This window comes from Buteo buteo, chromosome 3 (genome assembly GCF_964188355.1).
Source record: "Buteo buteo chromosome 3, bButBut1.hap1.1, whole genome shotgun sequence".
Taxonomy (NCBI): Eukaryota; Metazoa; Chordata; class Aves; order Accipitriformes; family Accipitridae; genus Buteo; species Buteo buteo.
The window spans coordinates 34,434,393-34,441,868 of NC_134173.1; the positions used below are offsets into that span (position 1 = coordinate 34,434,393).

Consider the following 7,476-nt stretch of genomic DNA (forward strand, 5'->3'; position numbering starts at 1 on the left):
CGCTCCCCCGCCGCCCCAACTCACCGTCCCGGCTGTCCGACGGCGGTCTCCGCGCCTGCACGGCGCAGCCGGGGAGCGCCGTTCCGCCCGGCCCCCTCCTCCTCCCCGCCCACGGGACACTCACCCGTTCTGCAGCGGGCCCCGGACCCTGCGCGGGGCGGCAGCGGCGAGACCCGCCTGGGGCGGGGGGAAGGGGGGGGTGCGGGAAAACGCAGGCGGGAAAGCGCTCCCGTCGCCCGGGCGGAGCGCAGCGGGGGCGATCGCCGAGGGAGCGGGGGCCGCTGCGAGCGGAGGGCGGCGTGCCGCCGGCGTCCCCCTCCCCCGGCCCGCACGTCGGCGGGGTCCGCGGGTCGCCACCGCCGTTGGTGTCGGTGCGAGAGACGGCGAGGGGAGGAGGGGCCCCAACAGCTGAGAGGATGTAAACAGAAGGTCACGTGACCGTGCGCCTCCGCAGGCGGCCAAACCCCCTCCGCGCCACGGGGAGGCTCGAAAGGGGGATGGGGGGGGGGGAAGGCGAGCCGCTCTGCTTCGAGCCGTGATTGGCCGCGCTTTGCCACCGCCAGAGCCAATGGGAGGCCGGCGTTCACGGCCCTCGTCACCAGTCGCCTAGGGACGTGGGGATCCTTGTCCTCGCGGTAGCGCCAGGCCACAGGTTCTCCCCTCCCCCGCCCGGTTGGAAACCCCTTCCTGGGAGCGGGTCGGGCCGCGACGCCCGTGTCCCCACCGCCCGTGGCAGGCGGCCCCCTTGTCTCCCGTGAGCCGCTGAGGAAGGGTTCTCGCAGTGGAGGGACGGGCCGGGGGCCGGGGCCGGGGCCGGGGGCCGGGGCCGGGGCCGGGGCCGGCCGCGGGGGGAGGAGCCGCCGCACCGCAGGAGGGCGAGGGAGGGCGCGCAGCTTCTCGGGCCCGCTTTTTAAAACCTGCCCAAGGTGCCCGGTGTCCGTCCGGGATTGCTCTGCTTTCACCGGGCCTCCTGATTTTACGGCGTTTTCGCCTTTCTCCGACCAGCAGGGGCAAGGGGGAGGCCGGCGTCTCTTCAGACCCCCCCTTCCGTAGGGCCTCTCACAAGGGGAGTCCGAAAGTGGCACTGCCCCCCGGCCCCCGAGAGAAGGGGCTTGGGCTTTGATGTTGCCGATGCTCTGAAAGAGGAGATAGTTTGAAAAAACTACAGGGAGGAAGAGGGATCCCAGGGAACGCTCAGGAATTTGAGAAGGGAGGAAGTGCTGTGGAAAGGAACAGACAGGACTAAGTGGAGGCCGAGGCAGCCTGGGGCCCCAGTGGAAGCCCGAGGTGATCGAAGGTATTGGGTCATTCTGAGCCCTGGTCTAGAGCGAGGTTTCTAAGGCATCGTCTCCTGTTCGGTTGCAGAGGGGGCTGGAGCAATGACTGAGGAGTCGGAGAGTGAGGAAAGTAGGCTGCCTATGGTGTTTTGAAGAATTAAAAGTACACAGGTGTCAGGACTTGTTGCAGGAGCTTGGCTAATCAGTTTTCCATTGAGGAAAGGAATGAGAAACGCCAGAGATCAGTATCAGAAAATGGGTGGTATTCACACTTGCAGAACGGTAAGTTCATACCAAATGATCAGGCAAAAGGTGTAGTGTTTGTTGACTTCAGGGTACTGGATATGAAAACCTGAAGATCTAGAGTGGTTGTTAGAATAAAAACAGCAATTTGGGTAACTTGGTGACATTTACAATGATAATTTAATCTGGAGTGGTTTAAGTATTAAGAGTTTTGCGAAATGCAGCTGAGAGGCATAAAGTTTTGAGCTTTAGCCAAAGTTTGAGTACTGGTGGAACAGGATTTCTAAGTAAAAGCCCTGGGAAATGAAGTACACAAAAATGTAGCTGGTAAGAGGCCAGGAGTAAGTATTGCTCTGTTGAGGGGTGGAGTTAGTTAATACCTGCTGCACACAATGGTTTGTAGAGGGCAACAGCTGAGGTGGAGATAATTGGCAACATGGGGGGAGAGTTTCTGCTAGGCTATGACTGAGAAATAATTCTGTCTTTTGTTAGTTGGACTGAGGGATTCAAATAGTCCTACAAATTGCTGTACTGTTACTGCTGTAACTGATGGCCCCTTGCGTGAGAGAAATGGAGGGGAGGAGAAACAAATTCCATTTTTACATTGAAATATGCCTTGCCCTCAGATAGTAAACTTCAGTAACTTTTGCTGGCTTTCAGTATTGAATATTTCTTCTATTAAGAATTTTTAGATAGATGTAATAAGTGTGTATAAATCCCTGCCTATTGTATGTATGAGGGTTTCCTGTTCATTCCCTTTCTGTCCATCGCATCTAGATCTTCTTGTGCATGACCAACACATGCTCATTACCTGTCAGACAAGGTGCACTTAATCTTTGTTCACACAGGACAGAAGTTATGGCCATATTTTGCTCATTTAATTTTAAGAAAATTTTTCAGGTAGCTTTTTTCCCTCTAAATTACTGTGTTATGCTTGAACTGATACCATTTTTTTCCATTTACAGTGGACATGGACATCCAATTAGGAAGGTCATTCTGCCGTCTTCTCTCAGAGCTGAAAAGAAGCTTCAGCATTCAGGTCTAGCAGAAAATTCTACTCAAGCATGTACGATTGTCCAAATTTGCTCTAACTCCCGTCATCCATCGTCAAACTAGAAGGTACATATTTCCTGCTGTAGTATGTAACTTCTGCATCTTGACGTGAAAGGTACTTATTGTTACATTATTTTAAATTTGAGATGTGCATAATTTGGGCAACCTTTCTTTTCATTTGAGTATAAGTTAATATTCTCAAAAAAACATATCTCAGCTTAAGTATTACATGACAGGCCCATGAAAGCTCTGTATAAATTAGCTGAGTTCAAAACCCATGCAGAGCACTTCTTAATTGAAGCACAGTGAACATCCTTTCACCCTCATAAAACAATGGATTGTGTAGGCTAACGTACCCCCAAAATTTCATTATTCTGGGAAAGTTTGGGGTTTTTTTACTGTCTCTGCAGATTTAAGCGTTATTTATTCTTTCAATTCTTTGTACCAATTCTCTGTTATTTTTTCATGATCATGCAAATAAAGAAAGTCTGAACTAGGTGGAAGAGTCCAGTCTGTCTTCGATCTGTGCTGCTGGTGAAGGTTATAACATTCATATGCCTAACAGAAAAATATGTACTCAAGACTGCCATTTTTTAGATAAATGCGAAATTTGCTACTAGGGGTCATTAAGGTTAAGTATTGAGACTTAACTGTTACCATATTGAGCAGAAAATTAGATATGCATAGCATTTTATAATGAAAACTATTCCAAATGAAGATGATGTTGTATATCTTGAGTAGTTAGGTGTATTTAATTTCTTATTTATGTAGAAAAAAGTTGCTTTTTAGACTAAACCAGCATTTTGGCTTTCCTAAAATTGTCATTGGCTTAAAAGTAGAGTGGTGCAAACTGCATTCCTTGAATGTAATCCTGTTAACATAAAATTAACAAATAATGTGTAATTTATACTGCTTATATTTTTTGTACATCTCAGTTTAGTTAATGAAAACCATTTACGTGTCATTGCATTTAAGTTGGCGTGATTTAAGTCAGTTTCAACTTTATGTTCTGTGTTATTGAGTAACTGTTTTTAAATATTTTCAAATGCTACAGAAAATACATACAAAACAATTACTTTTCTTGAAAATTTATTTTTAGAGATATATGCCATTTTGGTAATTGAATAAAGCTTAAAATTGTAAAATTTTTGACAGAGCTTTAGCTGACAGTGTTTAAAATATTTTTTATGTTCTGCAATACAGTCTAATTTTAATAAAGTTATAACAGTATACTGTTTTGTTGGATTTCTTAAGTATTACCCATACCAAGTAAGAATTTCTTTACTTGCTTGTTTAGCTATGGAAAGATAATGCAAGGAGAAGGATATAAGAGACCTACACCTTAGCTCTGTTTCTAATTAGTTATTTCACATTGTGGTGCACGCATTTGAATGTTGACACAAAGTTTTTGAAAATATTAGTAACTTACTATTATTTTGAAACAGTGATCATTTTCTGATTCTGCTCTTTTCTGTAGTTAATGAAACCGGATTTTTTCTGGTAAATTTTCATTCTATCTTTCCCTTTTTGCTTTGGCTTTCATTTTAGATGAGTTAAAAAGACACTGTGTGCAAAGACATAGAAAAAAATTCTAATGTAGCTGTTTTAATTATGGATATTTACTGTTCTGTGGGTTATCTGCCATTCATTTTCCCTACTGATAAACATCTGAAGAAGTGTTCTGAATGTCAGCACTTCTTCAACCACATTTGTTATAACTAATATCTAGTTAATACAGAGGTTCAGTCAGCTTGAGAAAAAATAATTAAGAAGTATGAAGGTGGCCCTGAGATCTAAAACAATCAGCATTTCTTCTTTATTGGAAGTTACTTCTGCTTGAGTTTTTCAACTGATGCTTTTTGAAGGCTGTAAAATTAAATTAAAAAAATAAAATAGGATGTAGTGTTGGGTCTGCATGTAGTCCAGAAAGTCCATGTAAAAAATACCCTAATATAGTAGTAAAATAGAGATGAACCAATGAGGAATATGTTACAATCAAAATACTATGGAAATGTAAATAGATAACTTGATCCATAAAGCTAAAGTTAAATATCTGTTTAAAGCATAGACCCTCACTGTATATTAAGATGAATTAGCTTGAATGGGATCATACAAAGATCTGGGTAAGTAGTACTTGATATTACTTCATAGGCAGACAAAAAGCTAAGACAAAAATTGAAAGTCATTTTTAGAATAACTCTAAGAAATGTTGAGATTATAAATTTCTAATCCAGCAAATAATTCCAATTGTTAGTGGTTCAACTGAATAAAATAAGTGTGAAAGATGTAATATTGCCAATTCTTGCATATTTAATTTTTTTCTCACATATTTTTCCCTATTGAAAATATCTGTCAGCTTCCATTATGCCAATGAAGCAGGAACAAAAAATTGTCCTCAAAAAGATGGGAGGACCAGAGTTTTCAGAGTTAATGGTAGTTGCTTTTTCTGTTTCTTTTATTATTCTCATCAGACGGACAATACATGGCCAGTGTAGCACAGTCATTAGAAAGGAAAAATGTTTGGAGCTGAAGAACTTCAGCGGAAGAACTGGACAAAGAGTTTCAAAGAGAGCAGCCTTAAGTAGGATGAGAAGGATGCACTGTTTTCTGAACTTGTTCTTAGTCTGATGCTTAGACTGATATGGGGATCAGAAGCTGCTGCTTTCCTTCTATTCCACAAAATTTAAAAAAATAGTGTCTTCATACTGAAACTACAGTGAACGCTCATACACTTTTATGTTTCAAACTTTCAGTGAGTGTGTAACATCCTGTTTCTCAGTCATTTTACATGTAACTAGTATTTTTTCTCTAGTGTCCACAATCTTATTAGACTTCCTTCCCTCAATCTAATCTCATTCTACTCTTTTGTTTCATCTTTAATTATCAGGCATTTAAAATTATAGTTGATTTACTGTGTCTGTTTTGCATGCCCTCTCATATTGATACCTTCCTGATAGTCTTGCCTTCATACAGTATATGCATTGAGCTCTTTCTTTGTCTTTTTAACTTTTCATTGCCTTCTTTCTTTTCCTTTATTTTTGGTGGATTTTCTTTCCTGACAAGCTTTGACTGGTCAGTTTTACAGGTGTAGAACACAAAATCCATGTGCTCTATAAGTAGCAGTTACAGTTTTCAGATACTGCCCTCTGCTCACTACAGTAGATATCAGTTCTGGCAATTGGATATAGTGAGCATGTGCTTCACACTGTATCATACGTTGTCATTGATGTAGCCTGTTTGAGGAAGAGGGCTCTGAAATGGAGAAGTGCTGCAGTGGATTTCTCCTGTCTTGCAGACTTGGTCTTCCCACATTAACATCTTGTCTGCGAGCAAAAAATACTGTACTATTGAGAAAATTGTAAGTAACACAAAGGGAAAAGTAATGAAATAACTGCTGGAAAGCAGTTTCTCTTACCCTTAATGTTTGGCCTGTCTATCGTACTTTGAAAATATTTTATTTTTGCATTCTTTGCTCCCAGATATTGGAGTGTACCTTCTGTGGCTCTCAGCTGTACCCCAGCAGCCACCAGGCCATTTGCAAAGGTTTATGATCAGTAGCGTACAGGTTCCCAGGAAGGCAACTGGATCAGCCCGCACAGAGTACCAAACCCAAGCTGAGTCTGTTCAGTTGCACATATAGCACCAACCCACTCACAGTTAAGCTGTAATGGACTCGTCTGAGTGCACAGTCACATATCATGTTGTAACCCCCAGCCCTGGTAAGTAGTGAAACATCAATCTGGCTCTGTAGGCTGTTGGTGCGGACATCTGAAACCGGCAATGCAGCCATGCAGCTGTGTGTGCTGGCTCTGGAAGTAGTGTAGTCACGTTTGTGTGGTGTTGCTTTGACAGGTGAGGCTTGTAAGATTTCACCTGTGAGACTGGTAAGATCTACGTATGCAAGCTCTAGTGTCTCTGCATCTTTAGCCTTGTTAATCTGCAAATTGGGTAAAAAAACCCAGCATAACTGTTTTAGATAAAAGTGGTTGTATGCTGATAAAGCTTTAGATCAGAATAACGTTTCCTAAAAGCTCCAGAGCTAGTTGATTGAAAAAGGCATCTTCAAAAGGAGTAAATGATCATTTACTCCAGGCCATGTCTATGTGCCAGCTTACTTCATGGAGTATTCCTACTGGTCTTTAAGACTTGCCACTTTAATTTTCTTTTAGAACTGCACACTCTGTCCCTCTCCCACCCTCTTCTGAGAGGCAGTTGGTACTGTAACCTTGCTAAGGCATTTGTAATTTTTAGGAATAGAGATTTTCATTGCTGTAGATTTTGAAATACACTCTTCTCAGACACGAATTGCATTAAGCATTTGAACAGTGTTATGCATGCTGTGGGTCACAATCATGCTCTTCTGAAGCACGCAGAATCAGTTCTGAACAAAATGTGTTGGGGTATGAGTCCCATACATTTATCTGGGATGCCTGTAATCCATCCGTGCATCCCACCTCTCATGCCCCATTTAAGTGATCACAACTCTTATCTGCTTTATTAGGGGAACTGTGATACAATAGTAGCAGAAACATCTTCTTTTGTTGCCCTGAGTAAGCAGGAATAGGAGTGATAATTACCAAAAGTGATATGCCTGCATACATCTGGTTAAGAGTGTGCAGGAGGCTTTTTTTCCCTTACCATGAAATCTTCTGCTCAGGCAGTGTTAGCACTCCCAGGCTCCCTGGAGCAGTCATGTTGGGAGTGCTCCTGGCTGCAGGCAAAGGATGGCACGGAGCCAGAAGTATTATTTTAGCTATCAGAACGTAAGCTATGCTCAGTTCATATTTTAAAACATTGAAAGCACACGCTAGAAAAAAAATATATTTTAACTTAAAAATAAAAATGACTGAAATGAAATGAAAAATGAAATTAAATGGTGTCTGTGGCCATAGGCATTCATCTC

The 7,476-nt window shown here is 42.8% G+C and overlaps 1 protein-coding gene and 1 long non-coding RNA gene across 6 annotated transcripts in view; one reads left to right on the forward strand and one right to left on the reverse strand.

Moving 5' to 3' along the window:
• PCMTD1 (protein-L-isoaspartate (D-aspartate) O-methyltransferase domain containing 1) overlaps positions 1-400 on the reverse strand; it is a 45,902-nt gene extending 45,502 nt beyond the window's left edge. For 4 of the 5 annotated variants that reach the window (XM_075023280.1, XM_075023279.1, XM_075023275.1 and 1 more), the window contains exon 1: positions 125-400. The gene's annotated coding sequence lies outside the window, so the exon portion shown is untranslated. Of the gene's footprint in view, positions 1-24 lie in introns of all 5 variants that reach the window. The other variant, XM_075023278.1, reaches the window with a different exon arrangement.
• Positions 401-619: 219 nt separating this feature from the next.
• On the forward strand, positions 620-3,945 carry LOC142029045 (uncharacterized). The gene is made up of 3 exons (XR_012649790.1): positions 620-754; positions 1,366-1,559; positions 2,486-3,945. It is a non-coding gene; the product is annotated as an uncharacterized LOC142029045 (long non-coding RNA).
• The last annotated feature ends 3,531 nt before the right edge of the window (positions 3,946-7,476 follow it).